At 39.5% G+C, this 24,214-nt stretch overlaps 1 protein-coding gene across 1 annotated transcript in view; it reads right to left on the minus strand.

The window, feature by feature from the left end:
* bach2b (BTB and CNC homology 1, basic leucine zipper transcription factor 2b) overlaps nucleotides 1-23,035 on the minus strand; it is a 153,293-nt gene extending 130,258 nt beyond the window's left edge. Inside the window, exon 1 of the mRNA XM_036581366.1 lies at nucleotides 22,814-23,035. The gene's annotated coding sequence lies outside the window, so the exon portion shown is untranslated. The remainder of the gene's footprint in view (nucleotides 1-22,813) is intronic.
* Between the last annotated feature and the right edge of the window lie 1,179 nt (nucleotides 23,036-24,214).

Here is a 24,214-nt window from a genome sequence, read left to right on the forward strand (position 1 = left end):
AAATGCTGAATAAAAAGCGAAAGTAATAGTGGTAACTCACAGTGGCCGCTCTGAGGGGTGCTCTGAGTGACAGCTCCAGCAGCACTAGCACGTGTGGAGATGCACCTCAGTGTCTGTTTGTGTATGTGTGGTGTTCATGACTGGCAGCTTGCGAGTCTGACCTGGCTGAGTGTCACAGGTCTCGTCTGCCGGGAAGACGTCTCTGATCTGCAGTTCGGAGCTCCACCTCTAAGACTCACAGCAACAAAGCCCCCACCCCAACCTCCATCTACGATAAACCTCGATCATAACTTCCTTTCGTCTTTTAATCAAGCGCGTCTGTGCTCATAAACTGCGTATTTGTCCCCTAAATGACTACAGAGATCACACAGTAGACGGGTAATTCTCCACCTCCTGAATCCTTTGTACATCATATTAAAACTGAAAAAAGAATAAGTCACCTGTTTATACACACGTATTCATGCCCCTGGTGAAGGCATCATTAGTTTCCTTCAGAGTAGGGGTGGAATGATTCGCAGTCATACTTTGATTCGAGACAATACAGCTGTGTTCTGAAATGACATATTTTTCAATACAGCAGAATTAAGGGTGGTGTTCACATGTTAACATGAAGAGGCCTATATCTTACGTTTGCCTCGTCTTTTTCTTCTTTTTCCCTCTGAGGTCCATTTGCGATCTGTGTATGGTTACACGTACCAAAATTAATTTGTACATGGCCATTTTCAAGCTCTTTTTATCCCACTGAATCGTTACTGTACCTCTAAGACCACTATGTATAAATGAGCTCTGTTCTGATTGGCTGCCAATTGCCTCAGGCTGAAACACGGCTTACAACTACTGAGTAGGTGGAGATATGTGTGTATTATATACTTTTAATGTGAGTCAACGGAACCAGACTTTTTTCCAAGTCATTTTGGGTTGTTTCTTTTGGTCCATTCATTATGAAATTTACATACAACGTAAAAGCCAACAGGTATTTTCAAATTACGTAAAAAACTGAAAAACGATAAAATGGAGATGCGAGGTTTTGTTCTGACAGTAACATGTGCACTAGTGGCATAACAATGGGCATATTTTCAGGCTAACAGATGTCCACATTGGCTAGCACCACCCTCAGTGATGGGAAGAGGGAGGACCATCCTACCCACGCAGAGAGAGCGAGGCCAATTATGCTCACTTCTAGACACGGATGGCTGTGGCGTCACTGGGAATCGACCTATAATCTCCCAGTGATAGTGCCAACGCTTATGCTGCATTCACATGTTTGCGGTAGATGGACGACAGAAAACTAGATATACCATTGTTTTCAACAGAGCCGCGACAGAAAGTTCTGACGATGCATGCAGCAGCGTTCCACAGGCTGCAGCGATAAGCAGAACCCTCCGTTAAGAATTCAATGTTCCCAACTTTTGCCATCGACCGCAGCAGTGAAATAAACCGGATGTTGATTTTTTGTGTCGAGAGCCATTTTGTTGTTGAGTTCCAGACGAACCCAGTATTATACAAAAAGAGCATAGAGGGTGCTCCTTCATTTTTCCACCTCAAATAAACAATCCACACTGCAAAAGGTCTCCTCTGATAATCATCTGTCTTCTCCAGCACTGCAGTCACCATGCTGTTTACATGGCTTCGTGCCGCCGTCAGCCACGTACCGCTACGAGGTGCTGAATGACGTTTTTTCAAGGCAAACACGTGAACGCAGCATTAGACGGCTTAGAGCAGGGGCGCCCAAACTTTTTTTCTTGGGGGAATTTTGTCTTGTGGTGGGCTTTGTACAAACAAAGAAGGTACAAACTGAGTTTTCAATCATTTCATTTAGATTATTACACTAGTTTGTTGCTAAATTACTTACAAATAAAATTGGAAAAGAGTTAAATCTACAAGATGGTTCTTCAAGGGTTTTTCAGTAAAGGATAAAACAGTAAATGAGTTCTATATAGAACCATTTCATGCTTAAAAGGTTCTTTGCATGGTGAAATGGTTCTTCAGATTGTTGAGAATGTGTTGTATATGGTTCTATATAGCACCAAAAAGGGTTCTTGTATTGTTATGATGTCAAGCTTGTGTGTCAAACATGTAATCATTCCACAAAGAACTCACAGTGCTCAATAGATCCCTTGAAGAACCATCTTTTTTAAGTGTGTAGTCTAAAAATAGTTTTGTTCTCTCAGCGATGGAGGGGGTGGGGCTGGGGTAACTGGTGGGCCCTACTTTGGCAGCCCTTCCCTAGATGGTCTCACTTGGGAGGCCTAGATTCTCACATATTGTCATTGTACTATATGAGGTTTTAAATGAGGCAGTTCAGGTTGTTGTCTTGTTTACAACTCAGTTACAACTATTTTATATGCTGTACCTAATTACATTCTATAGAATCAAGACTTTTCAAACAAATATTGAAAATCAAATGGAATCAGAATCGTACTGAATCTGAAAACGTGTATCGTTACGCCCCTCAACTGTAAAAACTGTAAAGACAAAACCTCCACCTGGAGTTGAAACGATTATGCTTGACGTTCAGCTCAATAAACGTTACTTTGCAGTGATTTATTTATTTCTACATATCATTCTTAAATTCTTCTTTATTTAAGCAAACTGGACGTTGAGAGGCTATCAAAGCAAAGGCATAGAAATAATAGGCATTAGGACACACAAACAGATGCAAAGGTTATCACTCCTCAGTGTACGAGCACTATTTGCTTTGGGGAAACTTAAACACAGGTGGAAAGGGTTGCTCTATTGCAAGTCTGCATCAATATTAGTGGACAAATGAACCCTGTCCGTTATCTACGATCTTTATGCACCAGCACAAACAACGGCCCTTCCTGCTGCATATCATCACCAACAGTTCCAACAAAGAAATTTCAAAATATCACCATGCGAGAAATATGAGCCTGCTGTAATCTGAACACTGAGAGAAGATGGTTATTGGTTATTTATTATTAGTTTATTAGAAGATGTTTAGAAGTTGTTTGTTAGGGGTCCAAGCACTTGTTCTAGTTATTATTAATGGGGAGGTATTTCAAAGTAATACATTGAAACTGCACTAGTGAAATATGTCAATCTTGAATCCTTTTTTTTTTTACATTTTTAATCAATTTTAATTATTTTTAGTAATTGAACTCTATTATGACTTATGAACTTTCATTTAGTAGATTTTAAAAATATCTGTTTTTCTGAATGCTACTTATCTGCTTACATTCAATCTTCAGTACATGCAGTATGGAGTATTAGCTATGCAGCTAATTTTGAATTCATTGTTTCTGTGATGTCACCAAAAGCTCATTTACATACACCCCCGGGCTCAGCCTATAGCAGTGTAGCCCCACCCATCCACACTGAAGTTCTAAGCAGAATTTCACCTCTGAATGCTTTTTTGAATGAGCTACAGCCAATCAGAACAGAGCACATTTTCATATATCAGTTTTAAAAGCACATTAACAAAAACAGCCAGTTCTTCCAGATGGATTTTTGGACCCTAAGGAAAAAATACAGTACAAAATATAGGATATGAGCTCATTTAACCTCTAATAGTACATTAACAGAACAATAATGTCCTAAAAGGCACTTCATTAATTAAAACACCAAATGTTTTATTTTTATACTGCAGCAAAATGTAAACACTTAAGGTGCTAATTCTAACCTCTATGGTCTAATTTTCCTGTGATGTGGGCAGTGGTTAAGCCTTTTGGGCGACAAAGACAATCTTCAGTTAGCTTGGACTTACTGCCCTCTGGGCGCTGGCCCTTGTTGACACTAGCCTGAGGTCAGAGCGATTGACTGGGGTGCGTGTCTACCCCTCTATAAATCCGCCCCAGCCTCAGTATGAGCCCTCTCCTGTCAGATAAATCACCTCTCTCTCTGAGCGCTGGGCGGTCGGATGCGTTTAAAGATCCATTCATAAAAGCTCGGTCACTCTGACCACTGTGGTCACTGTGTTCTGTGACAAGACATTCTCCAACGCTGAGGTCTGCGGTTCAGGCCATTAGAGTCTCAGGTTGAGGATCCCTCTCTCTCCTCAGGCAAAGCAAAGCAACATTCCATACGTCAAGCTCGAGCTGTGCTTGCGGACTCAGTCCCACAAGCCTGCAAAACAAAACGAACCAGCGTTTCTCTCGACCTCACAGCGCGTTCTCTTAATTCTATTCGTTTTTCTTTCCAGCGAATCACTCAGAAAAAAGAGAGACAATGCGACTAATGAGCACTAACCACAGTGGTCTGCTGCTGACAGCAAGCAAATACAAACAGGATGCCTTCAGCTCAAAGAAGAGAGATCAAATCCTTTGTTATTATTTTCAGTCATTATTTTGTCCTTTCTTCACTTTCTTCAACTTATATGTCGATTCATCAAGATGTTTTCACCCTTTTTTGTTTGTATTAACTTCCTGCATAAAATAGACTGCAAATTTTCTCAAGAAACAACTGCAAGTGTCTTGGGAGTAACATCAGACCCCACACGTTTCTCCCACTTGTTGTGATGTCAGCATTCATCAGCCCCTAAAACCGGTCAGACTCTTTCACCTTTAGGCCCAGCAGTTTCAATATGTTTCTTTAAAGGTTAATTTTTGCATGCAATGTCATGCACCATTCTAGACTTTGTTCACAATGGTGGTGATAGGAACCGGACGTCTAAAGTGTTAAAAGTGTTGAATCCCTTTAATGGATTGGTTTTTATTGGCTTTTATTACCTAAGAATAGCTTAACTGCTTTGCACTGAAGTCTCTGTAGTTACTAATTAATAAGCCTTAGTATGTAATAAGCCTGAGATTTTAAGGGGTTAATGCTTCTAAAAGCCATCTTATAGAACGTTTTTACACAAAATTGTTCCAAATACATTCCTGACTGAGACACTGTTTTACAATCATTTTAAGGTGAGATTTTGTATTTTTGAAAGATGTAGTAATATTAGTATATTTTAGTATATTAGTATATTTTATTATACATCTTTCCTTCTTCTATTCATGCATCTCTAAATAGTGCACGGCAATACTTTTGCTCTTGTTTTGCTCTTTATTGTACTTTGTGCTGCTGTAATAGATGACTTTCCCTCTGGGATTAATAAAGTGATCTATTTTTCTCTCTATCTCTCTATCCCTCCTTAAAGAGTCACCATTACATACATAATATATTTATATATGTGTATATATTATATATATACATAATATATATATATATAATATATATATATATATATACACATGTGTGTGTGTGTGTGTGTGTATGTTTCTGTACAATAAACCATTTAACATTGAACCACTCTGAATAACTATACCTCAACAACTGTGTTATGCACAAGAATGCACTGAAAAATCTGTGGAATTCTTCTTTAGCAATAGTTTCTAAACCTCCATTTCAAGGAAAGCGCTTTGATGCCTGTGAAGCCAAGTTGTTACAAACCAACAAATGAAAACATGCCTATTAGTATTAAAGCATTTTAAAAAGCTACATGTCCACAAATTATACAGTACTGTGCGAAAGTCAGAGATCACCTTCATTCATTTAATTTCCAGCCAAAATTGCCTTTAAGTACAAGCTATTCATTTTTCAGCGTCAGAAAAAAGGAGAAATACATATTTATCAGAAAACTAAATATACTTTTTCAGTCTTTAATGTGTTCACTCTTCACCTTTATTACAGCTTCAGCTCGTTTCAGGAGTCTTGCTTTCATTCTCAAAAAATCCTGATATTTTTCCACACCTCCAAAGTTCAGTCTTAGAAGTTGGTTGCATTTTCTTCAAGTAATCCCAAACATGCTCAGTGGGGTCTCCATGAGGTCTGGACTCTGGGGTGGTCTGTCTATTGTTCTGAGATCTCTACCAGCAGCTTGTTTGTTAGATTTTCAAATGTTTCTCAGTAGCTACACATCCTTTCAGACCCATAGCGCTGAGTTGTCTTCTCACAGTGGAAGGATGGACAGAAACACCTGTGGATGTTTTCAGATCTGCAGCAGTTTGATTTTCTCCTCTCTCTCAAAGATGAAAGCTTTAAGTACTGTTTGTCTAATGGGGTCAGTTTGGTGGTCTACCAGGTCTTGAATGTGGTTGTTAGGAAGCTTATTTTCTCTATATCTTTAATTGTTTTAAACTCCACTCCTGTTTTTTTTTTTTTCTTCCAAAATTTCTTTCCTCACGCAAGTGGATTATCTTATATATCATCACTTGAGAAATATCTCCTGAAAAATCTGTGTTTAATCAGCATTTTGACTGGAAATGAAATAAATAAAGGATGCTCTCTGTCTTATGCACAGTGCCGTACATACAAAACCTCTGCATCGTATGACAATAACAAGAACAAAGCAGAAGAAGACATGCTCAGCGACCCACACCACGTCAGATCAGCCAATAGCAGCCGAGCTGAGGCAGCGCTGAGAGCGCACTTGGATGCGAGCCAAGAGACTTACTGTACTTCAGAATCAGGAAGTGGTCATGAGCCTCCACGCCTGCCTCTAACCCCTCCCCCCTGCCACCTGCGCCAGTCCCACAGGATGCATGCACACACACACAACACATGCACACAAACACCCACCCACCCACACGCACACAAAGACATACATGCAAAGACCCCCCCACACACACACACCTCCAGCTGCAAAAAGAGTAAAACCGCACAATGTGCTTGTTTTTGTTCAACCCCCCCGCCACCCCCCTCCTCACCACCGCTACCTCACAAATCACCAGTTTACCCAAAACTACAGAAACAGCCAGAGATCATCCGCCACACACACACACACACACACATACACACACACAACCTGCCACAAAAAACACGACCTGCCACAAAAAACACGACCTAACCTGAAAGGTTAGTAAGTTCATTTTTAATCGTAGCAACATTTCAATTCATATAAACACAAACAGGCGAATGCAAATGTTTGAATGACATTTTCTGTTGAATTTCTTATTGAAAAAAAGTTCACATAAGCTTTACAAGGAACTGAAATAGAACATTTTTTCAATGCAATTTCTGTGCGTTTGCTGAGTTTCACATATTGGGAAAAGAAATAAAACATAAAATATAAAATGCACCAAAACTGTTTGCATAAGCATCATTTTATGCTAGATATTTTTCCCAATATGTTCAGCAAATAAACAGTGACCGTGCATTACAGTGTGCAGATGTGTGTTCTGTGTAGAGTGTGTGTTCACTTATTTTCACTTAACGCAACAAAAATATGTCGTTTGACCAGGGGTGCACAAACTTTTGCACAAATGCATTGTGTAAATGCATTAAAGCCCTGATTGTTAAACTATCATCACTGTCCCTAAAAACCTTGTAGATCCATTTTTTTAACCCTTTTTTTTTTTACATTTTTACATCTTTTTTGCACAGTTTGAGAAGTCCAGTTACTCTTTGAATAGTGTTAAAATTTCATGCTGGACAGACGAAGAAAGATGGTCCACAATTACTTGAAAGAAGTCTGTTATCTTATCTTCCCTTGCAAGTTACAGTCTCCTGTAAAATTTCCATTTTGGAGATGAAAAAAGCGACGATAAGCAACATCAACACACATTTACAAGGACAGAAATAAAAGGAGAATTAAAGGAAAACTCGTCTCTCAACCTAATCTGTATCTGCTGCTGACATGCGGTCATTTACCATGGACAAAGACTTTCCAAGTTTTTCCCTGGACTTAGAAAAGAACACAAACCTGTTGACTCAAATTACACCTATAATAGAAGGCAATGGGAACCAGCAGCTGCCCATTGGCTTGTATTTTTGCATTAAGTGCCGTTTGAGTCATTTTGAACATTTTTTCAAGTCAATATTTTATAAAGATTTCTGTATTATGCAGGAAGACGGTTATGTTTCTTTGGAATGGAAGAATAGAAGAAGCATCACAGCCTGCCACCAAAAGCCATTATCAAATAAAAAATGGAAAAAATCAGAAAATGAAATATTTAAAAATAAAAATATTATACAGAAAACACAGTATTAGTCCAAAGTTTGGACACAACTGATTGAATGTAAGGTTTCTATTTTGATGGAAAACTTGAAATTAGTTTCTTAGACAAACACAAAGAGTGACGCAGATGACTATGCATGAATTTATTTCCAGAAAGCATATTTTTTTCCTAATATGTTCAGCAAATGAACAGTAACTGAGGACATGTTCACTTAGTTTCACTTAGCAAGTCAACACAGCATGTTAATTGACCAGGGCGCACAAACTTTTGCTTATGTACCACAGCTCCTGCTCTGCATACACCAAAACATCCACCACCAAACTCTCCCTAACAAACCCTCCCAACACACCTCCCACACCTCAGTCAACAGTTTTTTTTCTGTTCTTTTACTAAATATATAGAAGTGCATCTGATTCACTGTCCATGGTGATCGACTGTAACCTGATACAGCAGATAAACAGTGGTGTGTTGCTTTAAAGTCAAATCTCACTCTATACAGTAGATTCACTTCCAGGAATGAGTCTGTTGTATTATGAGATCAACCAAGTAACCTTATTAGCTGTAATGTAAACAAACCTTTTCCTTCTAATTGAATTAGTGTGATTGTGATGTCTTTACCACATAACTAAACCGTAACAGCTGATTCACTCAGTATTTCCTCAGTACTCTGTCAGAGAGATCAGTAACAGTAACAGTGTTGACTTGTTTATTCCAGCACTGACCGAGTTTGTTATTCACACATGATTCACTGTAAGAGTGTCTGTATGATATTCATAAAGCCATTCATCACTCTTCCTCTCACTCTCGCTTTTTCTCATCCTTTCCCTCACTTAGTAATCCCATCTCTCTCTTTCTTTCTCATCCTCTCTCTTTGTAATCCTATCTCTTACTCATCTTATCTCCCATTCTCTCTTCATCGTCCTGTCTCTCTCTCTCTCTTCCTAATCTTATCTCTCTCATTGTCTTTTTTCTCTTCCTATCTCTTTTACTTTCTCATCCTATCTCTCTTTCTCTCATTCTATCTCCCTCTCTTTCATTCTATCTCTCTCTTTCTCATCCTCTCTCTTTCTTCTTTCGTCCTATCTCTCTTTTTCTCCCTTGGCGTCTCTCTTTCTCATTCTCATCCTATCTCTCTTTTTCATCTTATCTCTCTCATTCTCTGCCTATCTCTCTCTCATTCTCATCCTCTCTTTCTCTTTGTTTTTCTCTCTTTCTCATGTTATCTCTCATTCTCCCTTTCTTACTCTTCCTATCTTTTTCTTTCTCATCCTATCGCTTTCTCTCATTCTATCTCCCTCTTTTTCATGCTATCTCTTTATTTTTCATCATCTTTCCTTTTCTCATTCTTTCTTTCTCTCTCTTCTTATCTCCCGAATCTTATCTCTCTTCCTATCGCTCTCTCTTTCTTATCCTATCTTAGATTCTCATCCTATCTCTCCCTCATCCTATCTCTCTTTCTCATCCTATCTTTCTTTCTCTTCCAATCTCTCCCTCTTTCTCATTCTATCTCTATCTCTTTCTCTTTTCCTCTTCCTCATCCTATTTCTCTCTCTTTCTTGATCAACATCTTGCTCTCTCCCTTTTCTTTCTATCTTTGTCTCTTTTCACACTTCCTTTTATTGTGTTTTTTATTGACTGTTATTGCTGTCTTTCTTTCTCTTATTATCTCTCTCTTTCTTCCTACCTCTCTTTCTTAAACTGTTTCACTCTTTCTGTTTCTATCCCTCTCCTCTTCTCCTTCTCTCTCTCTTTCTATCCCCTGTCGCTTCCTATGTGTCCCTCTCTGTCTACTCCCATCTCTCTTTCTTGTCCTATCGCTTTCCCTCTGTTTTCCCTTCTCTCTTCCTATCTCTCTCTCTTTTGCTTTCTATCTCTCTCTCTTTCTAATCCTATTGCCTTCTCTTTCTCTCTCTCGTCTCTCTCTCTCTCTCTCTATCTGCAATTGTCTGCTTCGCTTCACCTTTTAACTCCCTTTGATTTTAAAACAACACAAGAAACAAAACTCTAAGAGCTCAAACAGATGACCATCCCTCTCTCTCTTGCTTCTCTCTCTCTCTCTCTCTCTCTCTCTCTCTCTCTCTCCCTCTCTCTCTCTCTCTCCCTAAAACAATGATCTCACCCTCTTACCAGGAATCCGCTGATTGTTTTAAATACCTTCCACTCTCCATTCTACTGGACTAGAGTGACTCTTTCCCATCGCCTCCGGAAAGAAAGAGGCGGGGGGGCAGTCGGGGGGGGGTTGCACAAAAAAGACTAGGAAGAGGACTGGGAAAAAAGTGGGAGGGAGGGGGAGGAAAAAGAAAACGACCTTGGCACAAAATGTCACGCTGATGTCTGGAGCATAACTGGGACCCGCTTCACCCAGGCTTGTTTTAAATTAGCGGTGGGCCGACCGGCGCGGGACCCCTGTAATTCAATCTGGAGAGAAAGGGGAAGACGGATCACGGGGGAAGAAAGGAAGAAAGAATGAAAGAAAGAAAGAAAAAACAGATCTGCACATTTGGGCTGAGTTATTGCTGGCCACGGACCGAAGAATCCGATGATGAAACGGGTTGCCAAGGTACAGGAATACGTGGAATTTTTTGTTCCCTTTTTTTTCCGAGCTCAAGTGCTTAAAACAATTTCTCTGGCAAACGTGAAGTTGACGGAGACACTGACTGCATAGCTGTGGTATGTTCACCTGGGATAAGCCTTGACAGAGCAGTCCATGTGACGCAGGCAAAAAACTAACAGAAAAAAAAGCTTACACCTGTAAAAATCCCCCACTGGCTGAACCAGGCAGGTGGGCATTGTTCAGACAGTGATAAACGGGTGTAAATCTACGACCTCACAAAAAATTTAACTGACGATTCTTTAGAAAATGATTCAGCGCATCATGAAATCTTACAGTTTTACTTGATTCAAATACGTGTATCATTTCTGAATAATGAATAAAATTTTTTACCCCAGCACAATTATGCCAACTAATAGATAAAACTATGTTGATATACATTTTATTTATTTTTTAGATTTTATACCTCTGAGTCAAGTTGAATTAACTCTTTTTCAGTACAAGGTAGGGCTGTAGTCAAGTCCAATACTACAACTAGTCAAGACAAAGCCAAGGCCGAGATCAAATGAGATCAAGACCCCCAAAAAGTCCTTATCAAACAAATCATTTGGTGTGTTTGTTTAAAAGTGAGCTGTAACCCTTATGGGACAATTCTAGGACAACTGGGACAATTCAAGAGTCATTTTGCTATGCTGTTTAAATTAAATGAAGTAGTTACATATGAATTACATAGTTATTATAATGAATTACATCGGAATTTAACTTACATTCTCTATAAACACTTTTGAGTCTGCACTTCTGACTTTTTTTCTGTTTGGTTTGATGTTAGGGATTAATAAACATGGCAAAAATGTAAACAGTGTTTTTTTTTTCTGCAAAACAATCAGAATAAAATATCTTTTTTTACCATCCAAATGGATTAAAACATAAACAGACACAAAGATTTGGTACTGAGTTGCTTGAGGATGAGCGAGTGCTCATTGGTAACAGTCAAAAGAAAGAAAACACAAATGAATCTAAGTGTTTAAATAGTAATTGATCTCGGGACCGATGGCTAAGACCAAGACAAGGCCAGACTTGACTACACCTCTGCGCAGTACTCAAGTCTGGATTCAAGACGTTTCTTCTACCACTCAAGTATCTTAGCGAGTAAAGGAATCTACTTTTTATTCAGTTACATTTTAGCCATTCATATTTTTTACTTACTAATTGCTTTTTTTGTGTTTAATTTCATTGTGTTTATCGGTTATAACATCGCTACTGCTTTGAGATTAGTCACATCTCTCACTTTGGGTCTTTAGCTTTTTATTTTAGACCAAAAAAAAACCAAAAAGAGAAGGACAGAATCCAATATGCTTCAGTTTCTATGCTGATAGAAGCTAAGATGCCAAGATGCTAAGATTTACTAAAAGTTCCACTGCAGTTGTAGAAGTCGCTCAGCTCTTAAGTAGCTTTTTTGTACTTCTGCTCCAGTTGTTTTTGGGAAAGACACATTTTAATTTTTACATGAGCCATTATTTTACCTTTAATTGAGTATTGATTTAGACTACACTACCCACATTTGGTATTACAGGGGTGCAAATCTCTGAATCCCTAAACATTTTGATTTGTTAAGAAATGATCCAATGCACCATGAAACAAATCAACTGGGTTCAACTGAGTTTAAAAACAGACTGAAGGAACAAATGTGACGAGGAACTATTTACACAATAGTGGACAACAGACAGCAAATATTATTATTATTATACAACTGATTAGAATCAGTTCTAACATTCCAGACAGATGCAGTTGTATCACCACCTTCAGATGCACTGATGCATTTTACACCCGTTGCACTCAATAATTGATGCAAGTTTCACCAGATCCTCAGCGCTTCTGACTCCATTAGGTTGGATTTTTAATAAGTGCTCTGCTGAATGTGCAACACCGTCAATTTGTTTCCTGTCAGTGTGTGTATGAGAGACTGTGTGCTTCAGTAGTCTGAGCAGTGCAGTGTGTAGGTTATATTTAGACTAAACTCAATATCAACAAGCCAAGCTGCATATGACTCATTTGTACCAACACGGGCCAGTGACACCCCTGCTTCCCCCAAAGATTTCCTTATGAACTGTACTGTGTGTGTAATGTAATGCTTGCTCGGTTCAGCTTGGTTTCAGGGCTGTTGTGCATTGATACTTTAGGCTGATTATACAGCACAGTGTAGTACATTATAGTACTACAACGTATACTACAGTACAGTAGAGTACCACATACACTACATTACCACATAGTATTCTATAGTACATTACAATATAGTACTGCATGGTACACTTTAGAACTACACAGTATACTATAGTATGGTACAGAATCACACAGTACCATACAGTATAGTAAAGTACACTGTAGTACCACAAAGTATAATACAACAGAGTACACTATGGTACCACATAGTATACTACAGTACAGCACAATATATTACAGTATGGTATACTATAGTACCACGCAGTGTACTTGAGTACATTAAATAAAGCACAGTACACTGTAGTTCCACACAGTATACTATGGTACAGCATAATACAGCACAGTATACTATATTTCCACACAGTGTAGTACGTTAGACCACAGCACAGCACACTAGAGAAGGACTGATCAGTGTTTTTGTGGCTGATATCATTCACCGATCACCTTTCAGCGCGATCGGCTAGAAGTCAATACCGATCAAGGGTGGGGCTGAATGCCACATTTAAAGGCAGAAGTGATTCGCCAACGGAAACATAACAATACTGACCTACAGATTCTATGAAACAGCAAAGATAAGTTAATATTAGCCACCTGTCCAGCAGAAACAGAGCAACTCTTCCCTTTTCAGTCCCTTTTTAATCTTTTCAACTCTACAGGTTCAAACAGCGAGTTTACAGTGTAACAGAAGCCAAATATGTAATAGACTTCAGGAAAAATGTTTTTCGCTAGTGAAATAGATATGACGAGGCTGAAGTTGGCTTCCTATTCGCCAGATTCTTGTTTGAGTTTTCCCACTCCACCTTAAATGGTATAGCAGTTACATTCTGGCACCTGAGGTGAAATATGTCTCGTTTTACGTCACTGATCAGCTCTCAGGATCGGCTAAGTTAGAGAAAAGTTTGCATATTTTGTCTGAAAATCGTCCAATACCGATACATAGTCGATCATTCCTTCCATCTCTACAGTATCACACAACATACTGCAGTATGGTAGAGTTTGTTTAAAAGTGAGCTGTAACCCTATGGGACAATTCTAGGACAACTGGGACAATTCTAGAGTCATTTTGCTATGCTGTTTAAATTAAATGATGTAGTTACATATGAATTGCATAGTTATTATAATGAATTACGTCGGAATTGAACTTACATTCTCTATAAACACTTTTGAGTCTGCACTTCTGACTTTTTTCTGTTTGGTTTGATGTTAGGAATAAATAAACATGGCAAAAATGTAAACAGTGTTTTTTTCTGCAAAACAATCAGAATAAAATATCTATTACAAATATAAATGAATCTAAGTGTTTAAATAGTAATAGATCTCGGGACCGATGGCTAAGACCAAGACAAGGCCAAGACTATGAGTACTGTATAGTATAGCACCGTACATCATAGTACCACACAGCATACTGCAATACAGTACAGTATAGTTCAACACAGTACAGTACATCCTGCCACACTACCCCAGTACCACAGAGAACGCTACTCCCAAATTACTCCAGCATGACTGTCCAGGCAGCTTGCTAATGTAATTTGCTATGGACAAAAGCCCCAAAGCTGAGAGAGCAACAACGAGTAGAGTGCAAGAAGCTGAATGAGTGTGTGGTTCTTACTCTTTTTAGGTTGAGTAGCATGTGTGCTACATTTGTGCTACATTTAGCCTCTGGACACACTCACATACGCACACACTGGGCTGTTGTTGGACACTTTGTGGTAAAGGACTACACACACTCTGCTGAAGAAGTGAGAACCTGGTTAGGTGTGAGGCAGAAACAACCTGCAGCACCAACACACTCCCAAAAATAACCCGGTGACTAAGCCCACCCCCACACACACACTCACAAATACAGAATATAACCCGAAATAGAAAACTGACTAACTGTGCTTTTGTGTTATCTGATCAAAATAACACTGGCACTAACCGCACTTTAATTCCACCTAATGACATTCTTACAAGCTGTAATTTAAGCCAATTAAAATGAAATTCTTACTCTACAATATTCTCATGTCTTGCATTTAGCTGCAAGAAACAATGCTTAAGTACGTATTCTGACTTTAATTGGAAAAAAAATGAACATTCTTGTGAACTGTACTGTACTTAGCGGCTAACAGCACTTGCATGGAAATTCCACCAACATTTCTTTTTGATATTTTCAAAATTTCTGTATAGGTATATCATTAAGATTAATACATAAACAAAGTCATTCAGAGTGCCTTGATGTGAAATGCGCCATTGCAGATAATCTTAGCCAGACTTGTTCACGTCGTGTTGGTGGTGATAGGAACCAGACGTCTGAAGACTTTAACACCCTTAAAAAGCTACCCATCTTAAAGCTTTTGGCACAAAATGTATATTTTAAAACCATTCATGAGGTACATAGCATGGCAAAACAGCACCCAAAGAAAGCTTTCTTTTTTTTAGATTTACCACAATTTTACCATCGTCAAGCCTGTAGGTTCACTGGTCATTTCGGAAAGCAAATAAAATGGCTTGTAGACATTGTGACCTCTGGTTCCTATCACCACCACTGTAAAGAAATCAGAGTTGGTGCCACTCTGAGCGACTTTGTTTACATCTCAGCAGTTGACTTCTGCAGAAAAAGTGGTGGAATTTCAATTTAAACCTTTCAGAGGTTCTTCAAACTAACACATCTCCTTTTCACCAAAAGTGGTTCTACTACAGTATCACTCAAAGAACCCTTCATTGCGCCTTGTTTAAAGAGCAATGCTCAGAGATGCCGCTTGAGAATTCTAGGCCTGTAGGGTCTCTTCTTGTTGACGTATGTGGTCATATCAAACCACTCTGAACAACTCTGTTTACATTTTAATGACTGAATTAGGCAGGAATTTGGAAAAATGCTCTATTTCAATAGGTACAGAGGATATTTAAACTCAAGTTTTCCTCACTTGCAAACCTCTAAATGCTGTTTTCTTTCTAAATTCCACTGCATCGACAGTTCTGAATTTTGGAAAGTGGAAATGAAACGTGCTAATTGACTGTAAGAGCCAACTTATGTATCAACAGCAATGGTTATGTAGTCTCTGCTCCAAGAAGCTGGTTTAGCTTGGAAGCTAAACACTTGGAGTGTGAAAATATTGAGTGCTGTTAATCAGAACGCGTTAACAGCCTACATTAGCACTAGAACTGTAAACTTTAAAGGCATCTACACAGATCCGTCAGGGTGTAAATCTTTTGCCTTGCGGCTAGGGATGCACGATGATGTCAGAATCATATCAGTACCAGCAGACAATAACTTAAAATAATGATATGAGGTCGATGCTTAGATTTGACCACTACTTCAAACTGATATTTGATGATGTATTTATTGTAGTCTGGAATAGCAGAACGCTTAAGTGATGTTGGGCTACTACTGGGTACTTTCCTTAACGTTAACTCTAGTGGATTTAGTCCCAAAGTCTACATTTTATAAATGTTTATGCATCGATATCTGCAGGTATGTATGAAAAAAAGATCTGATATCGGCACTGAACTCGCATATTGGTGTAACGATTCAATTTGATAATGATTCTTTAGGACAGAACTGAACAATTCAGTTCGATTTGATTCTTTTTTTATTTTTGAATCATCTGCAAAAGACTGACTGCATGAATGTGACTGGGTAAACTTTTCACACATTACTGGATTGTAGAATATGATGACGAACAATAAACTAAGCTTTGTTTTTGCATTGCATCTTGCATGGTATTCAATATGAGCACATACTTTGTTTAATAGTTTTAAAATGTTGGAAAATTGATGCCTCAATGCACTTTTGAACTCCTAATAGGTACAGAAAGCGAGAGAGCTCAGCGTATCAAAACGGCAGCTGCACTGTGTGCAAGCAACAGATCCACACACACACACCTGTCCATGCAAACGCATGTTTCAATTCTAAAAAAAAAGAAAAGAATGAGCAAAACATCCATCCATTGACAAAAAGGTAGATGAACAAGTGTTTGTTTTAATATCCAAGAACTAACGCTCTTTTGGAAGCCAGCGATCACAGCATTGTTGTCCTTATGGCTGCTGTCGGAACAAAACCTTTTATCTCCAATTTTTATCGTTTTTCAGTTTTTGACAGAATTGGAAAATGCCTGTTGTCTTTTGTATTGTGTGCAAATTTCATGACCAATGGGCAAAAAGAAACGACCCAAAATGACTTGGAAAAATTCTGGTTCCACTGACTTACATTAAAAGTAAAGCAAGTTTTTTCCTTCTCCTGTAAAGTTACCATTTTGGAGATACGAGGTTTTGTTCCGACAGTTTTGTTCCATAACACATAAGAGACCAAAGACTGGCCAATAAAACAGAAGATAAGGAGATACTGCTCACCTAAAAAACTAAGTACATTTTTGCTTCTGTAAGACTGACGGCTTTGCTTCCTCTTAGCGAGGACTGTCAGCGGCTTATTTTTAGTACTGTTAGCATCCGTACTCAATTACTCGTTAAAGAAGGCATGCACAGCAAGATTGGAATTGGCAGATTTTGCTCTAAAATGCAATTAGCAAGCAGCCATTTATTATTTATTTATTTTTTTAGAGAAGTAACTAAGAGGAGAAAATAAGTGCACGTCATCGACACACGTCTGTACAATTTAATGCAAAATTACTTGTTTATTTGCTAAATTTCACATATAAAAATTAAGACTGGAGACTATCCTAACAATGCACTGTGCCTCTGTTTTGCTCTCTCTCTCTCTCTCTCTCTCTCTCTCACACACACACACACAAACACATACACGCTGTAACTCCAGTGAGCTGTGTTTAACTGGGACTTGTTTGTAAGTAAGTCTGAGACTGATCCTTTCACGCAATTAGACACTAATGAGTGGGGGATGAGCCTCTGATAGGCATTAAGGGAGAGAAAGAGAGAGAGACAGAGAGAGAGAGAGGGCCATACACACAACACAATCTTCACCTCTCGCTCCAACAGGATTTCCAAGACTGATCTGACATATATTTCACTTTTAAGGCATAGTTTAATAATTTTGTATTTTTATTGTATATTATATTATATGCATCATATCCTTAACAAAGGAAGAATATGTATGTTGCTGCTGTCGGAACAAAACCTTGTATCTCCAAAATGGTAACTTTACAGGGAAAGGAAAAAACATACCTTACTTTTTATGTAAGTCAATGGAACCAGAATTTTTTCTAAGTAATTTTGGGACATTTCTTTTGATTATGCATAGGTACCTATAGAAATGTATATGTGAGACATAATTATCTATAATTACATATTCAATATACATTAATTACATATGTGTGAATAATTAATATGTAATTAATATATAATTAATATGTAATTAATTATATATTAATATGTAATTAAGACTATAAATGACCTTGTGTCCTGTTGCTGAATAAAAACAAACTGCTGCACACACAGCTGGTCCTGGCTGGTGATAATAGCGTCTGGTCCCGAGTGGTGACTGATGATGCCAATGGGCATGAGTGTCATCCCAACACGACGTAAGGGAGCAACAACAAAAGCCCTGTCTGAACTTCAGGAGCTCCAGCGCACACACTCCGCTCCCCCTCTCCCTCTGTCAAAATCTGGAGCTCAGTCAAACATGCCTTTGTGCTGACGTGGGACGGCTATGGGAACATGTTTTCATACCCTGGGCTTGTGTTCTGAGAGCGCACTGGTGGGCTTATTCAAACAAGCAGGACGGGACAGAAATTATGCCTTCAGCATTCGCAGCTGCACTGTAGTGCACTTAACTATGGCACATGGTACAATGCAAAGAAAAATGTCTTCTAAAACGATGCTCCAGCTTGTGCAAACGTGGAGATCTAACAAAAGATAAGCCTCCAGCACTGAGTCGTGTGACGTGGAACTCACACCACCGCTTCTCCTTTGCTCACTCATTCATTATAAAGGGTGTACAAATATCAGCTCTTCGCCAGGGGAACGCACATACGACAGCACTGACGTATTAAAATAGCATTATTTTTGTCCTTAATAGATCAGTTTCAAAGGTGTATTTGTGAAATGATCATGCTAAAATGAAAGAAGGAGCCAGACTGATGGACGGACAGATGGACACAAGTATGCGTTAAGCTTGTTCTCTTTGCCGTATTTGTTTATTTATGTTTATTAACTTAAATGACTAAATGTTGTAAATCGCTGCTGTCTGAACAAAACCAGCGTCTCCAAAATCGTAACTTTACAGGAGAAGGAAAAACATGCTTTACTTTTAATGTAAGCAATACATATATATATATATATATATATATATATATATATATATATATATATATATATATTGCTTAATTCCAAAATACAGTATATTATATATAGATATATTCCATAGGCTCGATAGATAGATAGATAGATAGATAGATAGATAGATAGATAGATAGATAGATAAAGTGCATCATAACATGCAAAAAAACTTAAATGACATGAACATTAAAAACAAATAATTTTTTTTTTATCATTTATAATTAAAATATAATAATATAATTCTTATTAGCTTATTTTAAATGCCCTTATCTGTTCATGCTTATACATTTTCAAAAAAACAAAAATAACGGCGGTTGAGTTCTGTCTTTCTGCGCCAGGCAGACAAAGGAATGCAGGCTGGAACGCGTTGTCTTATTTCCCCCCACCCGTTTTCCGACAAGCCCCGCCTCCTGCGCTATGACTGGCGGGCTGCTTTGTGAGTATTCATTCCTAGCCAATACTATCCCGCGAGGCGGGAGATCACCCGCCAACCAGGAACGCTGTGTACGAACTATTAGCCAATCCCTACGTACGGAGGGGCGGGGCTTCTCCGGAATACGGGTGGTGTTGGGGGAAAAATAACGCGGCGTAAAATGCTGCATCACCGCATTGGGGGTGCACAATTTTGGATGGGAACCGAATTTCGAACAACACCAACGGCTCCCGGAGAAACGTTTAACCCACAAACGCGAGCTGATAATCGGATCAAGTCGTGACGAGAGCAGCGCTAGCGAGCACTGTATCAGCACAGCAGATGTTGTTGTAGCTCTCGGCAGCGTGTGTGTAAAATAAGGGCTAGCGGAGGCTAATGCTACATTCATTCTCTCAGCTGAAGACAAAGCCAAGTCATTCATAACGAGCGAGCTCACTGTTTACCACTGCAGGCAGCACAAACAAAGCGGCGTAGCGCAGGTTTGATTCATTCTGGCGAAATAAAATGAGGTTTGAGCTCATTTTTCGCGACGTTCGCTACAGTAGGAAGACTTAAAGGGGGATTCCACCAATGTTTTCAAAATTTCTGAATAATTCAGTCCTTGCGATGTAAACTGAGTCATTCTGAGTGGTTTGATGTGAAAGGGTTCATTGTGGACAAACCTGCCAACTCAGATTTCTTTACAGTGGTGACTGGAACCAGCTGCCTCAACGTCTACAAGACAAATATAGCCATTTTATTTACTATCCAAAACCACCAGTGAACCTACATGAGTTCATGAAAAACACAACTTTATTTTGGGGACTATTTTGCCTTACAGCGCCCTGCATATACCCCTCCACTGTGAATGGATGAAAACAAATGAGTTAAAATACATTTTGAGCCAAAACTATCATAAAACAATGTGTCAGACAAATGTGTACACATTTTTATGTAATAACCTTCTCTGAGGGAGGTTTTAGAGGAGGTCAATTCTTCGGATGTCCGGTTCCTATCACCACCACTGTGAACGATTCCGACTCTACAAGTTTCTCTAGAACAAAGCATTTTACATCAAACCACTCAACATGACTTTGTTCACATTTTTACAGTCTACTCATACAGACCTTTGGAGAAATCAGTGGAGTTCCCCTTTAAGCTGCTCGGTGCACTTGTTTACAAGCGAGTCCACGCTGACTCCCACACAGCTCCGGCTAATCACACGCCTAATCTGATCACCGGTCATCAATCACATGTGATTTTTTTCCTCTACGTTCAGCTCATCGCAGGAGAGCTTTTTGTTATTTGTGTCACATTCCGACAGATGGACCGAGGAGAAAAAGGGGTCTCTGCTGCTTTAAATGGCGCCCTCGGGCAACAGAGCTGCTGCAGCCCCCCTTACACAGCAGATATTTCTGCTGATATTTGTGTGGATTAATGGGGAGGGGGGGATTGTAATGCGGTGGCTCCGGGTTGGAGAGCACTGTGCACGGCAGAACAAAGCCAGGCAGAGAGCTGCTTTTCTGCTGCAGCAGGATAAGCACATTCCCACAGCAGCAGGCTGCCTGGACCGGGATGCACTTACACAAAACACAGTGACAGACTGTTCTCCATGTGTACAATAAGGCCAGCACTAATCAACACTGAGGATAACAGTGATGATAGCAGCAGCAACAATAGCAACAATACTAATAACAGTCTTAAAAAGGCTGGTTCTTTAGTAAAGGCAGTGGTTCTATATAGAACCATGAGTTCTGTATAGAGCCATTTGCATGCTTAGAGGGTTCTTTGCAGGGTGAAATGGTTCTTCAGACTGATGGAGAATGTATTGTTACAAACTTGAGATCGGTGCTGTATAGAGCCACTTTCAAAAAGGTTCTCTATAGAACCATATACAACACATTTCGTTCTATTTACAACCTTCTTGAAAATGGTTCTACACAGCACCAAAAAGCGTTCTTCAGTTGTTACTTGCTTGAGATTGGTGACATCTAGAACCATTCCCAAAAAGGTTCTGTATCTATCCATATACATGTTCTATGTAGAATCATATACAGAAAAATGGTTCTATTTACAATCTTTTTGAAAATGGTTCTATACAGCACCAAAGTTCTTTACTGATTCATATGCAACACTGTATAGAACCATATACAACATATATGGTTCTGTATAGCACCTTTTTGAAAATGGTTCTGTACAGCACCAAAAAGTGTTCATTAATTGTTACAAGCTTGGGCTTGGTGCTATATGGAACCATTGTCAAAAAGGTTCTATATAGAACCATAAACGACACATATGGTTCTATAAAGAACCTTTTTGAAAATGTTTCTGTAGAGCACCAAAAATGGTTCTTTGATTGTTACAAGCTTGATATTGGTGCTCAGGGGGTTCTATATAGAACTGTATACAGCACTATAGCACCTTTTTGAAAATGGTTCTGTACAGCACCAAAAAGGGTTCTACAGCTGTTACAAGCTTGAGATCAGTGCTATACAGAACCATTTTCTAAAAGGTTCTATATTGATCCATATGCAACACATTCTATATAGAACTATATAAAACACATATGGTTCTATAAAGAAAATTTGTGAATATGGTTCTATACAGCACCACACACAACACGTTCCTCATCAGTTTGAAGAACCAGTTCACTATTTAAGCATGCAAATGGTTCTATATAGAACTCATAGTTCAAAACAAAACCATTGCCTTTGCTGAAGAACCATTAAAGTAGGATCTTTGTTAGGTGTGTAGGAGAATAACAATAACAGCAGCAGCAGTAATAATAATAATAATAACGATAATGATAATAATACTCATACTGCTGCTACTAACAGACTTAATAAGCGTCCACTTTAATGTCACGTGCACTCTAGAACACCTATCTTTGATAATCTACGTTAACATATCTGTCTGAAGGCACTGCAGAAAGTGGACCACAGGGCTCTGTTTGTGCCCCCTCGGGTCGGTCAAGGCTTCAGGGCTTCCGCGAGTGACAGCTTCTGTTCCCTCCGCGAAAACAAGAGCCATGCCTGAGCCCCCCACCTCCCCCCTCTCCAAAACACACACACACACACACACACACACACACACACACACACACACACACACACACAAAAACCCTCCACCCTTCCTCCTCCTCCTCCTCCTCCTCCGGGATGGCAACGCATCCAACTCCTTTTGCGAAAACAGCCAGCCGCTCTCTGTATCGCTGCACAGCACAACAGGATGCGGCCACGTCCCAGTGCGCGCGCGCCGTTCACGTGCACGGTGTTTGGTCAGTGGTCAGTGCAATGCATTAGAAAATACAAGAAGAAGAAAAGGTTCCCTCAGAGCTTTAACCCCCCCCCACACACACACACAGACCACCAGCACCTCCTCCTCCTCCTGCACGAGCCCCGAGTTCCTAACTGCATTTCTGCGTTCGCGCTCAGGAGGCTCCACTCGAGCTCCACGCTGAAAGTGCAGTGCACGCGGAAAGAGCGCAGAAACAGCACGTACCTTCAGAAAACTCTCCTCTGTTTACGTCCCTCGTAATCCAGCCCGCTCTGTCCGCTCGCGCTCTCACACAGAAATCAGTGTCTCTCACATGATGACTTCCTCGCAGACTCCTCTAAAGCCTCCGCGCAGGAAGATCAAAGCCTGCAGACTCACTCTCTCTCTCTCTCTGTCTCTCTCTCCCTCTCTCTCTCTCCGAGCGCGAAGTTCAGGACTTCTTTAATTTTCTCTCTCCTCCTTCAGGGTGCATGCGCGCGCGTGTGTATATCTCTCTTCTGTTGATGTGTGAGCGTGCGCGCGCGCGCCTGTGTATGTGTGAGTGAGCGAGTGTGTGTGTGCGTGTGTACGTGTGCGCGCGCGCGGCGGTGATCCCGTGCAGCGTGCAAGCTCTCCGTCTCTCCTGTGTTTGGTACTGAAGTGCAACGCCTCCCCTCTCTCTCTCTCTCCTCTCTCTCTCTCTCTCTCTCTCTCTCTCTCTCTCTCTCTCTCAGCCAGGGTTGTTGACATTCGCGAGTGACGTCACCTCCCCCTGCCCTCATTCACACAAAGCGGCGCGCGGGCGCCTGCGCCAACCAGCCAACCAAATAAATAAAGAAAATAAATAAATAAATAAATAAACAAAACGGACGGTGCGCGCGCGTAGACGTCGTTGGTGAATCGAGAATGGAGAGCGCGCAGCGGTTCTATAATCGGCGCGAGGAGTTCACTACAGCGAGGCAGCCGGGGGGCGGGCCACAACGCGCGCAAACGAGGTTCGAGAATCAGCGTAGCGCTGCAGAGCTGACGTTACTTACTATAATCAGCAATAATCACAATTATTATATATATATATATATATATATATATATATATATATATATATATATATATATATATAAACAATAGTTACATAATTATGATGATAGCACTAGACGAATTAGCCATATATAATATATATATATATATATATATATATAATATATATATATACATATAATACAATACAAACCATACAATACTTCATTATACTATAAAACTACTGTAGTTACTATGTAATAACAAAAATAATTATTAATAACTCTCTTTAAAAAGACTAACGTTCTCTAATGGTTCTTTAGTAAACAAAATGGTTCTATAAAGAACCATGAACATGAATGTTCTGCATGATTAAAGGGTTCTTTGCATCACGAAATGGTTCTTCAGAATGATTTAGAATGTGCTGTAGATGGTTCTATACAGAACCTTTTTGAAGAGGGTTCTATATAGTACCCAAAAGGGTTCTTCTATTGTTACAAGCTTGACATTGTAACAAGAGAAGAACCCTTTTGGGTGATATATAGAACTCTTTTCAAATAAGGTTCAATACAGAACCATCTACAGCACATTCTGAAGAACACTTTGCTGATGCTAAGTGTTTTTTTGTTT

This window comes from Colossoma macropomum, unplaced genomic scaffold (genome assembly GCF_904425465.1).
Source record: "Colossoma macropomum unplaced genomic scaffold, Colossoma_macropomum, whole genome shotgun sequence".
NCBI lineage: Eukaryota > Metazoa > Chordata > Actinopteri > Characiformes > Serrasalmidae > Colossoma > Colossoma macropomum.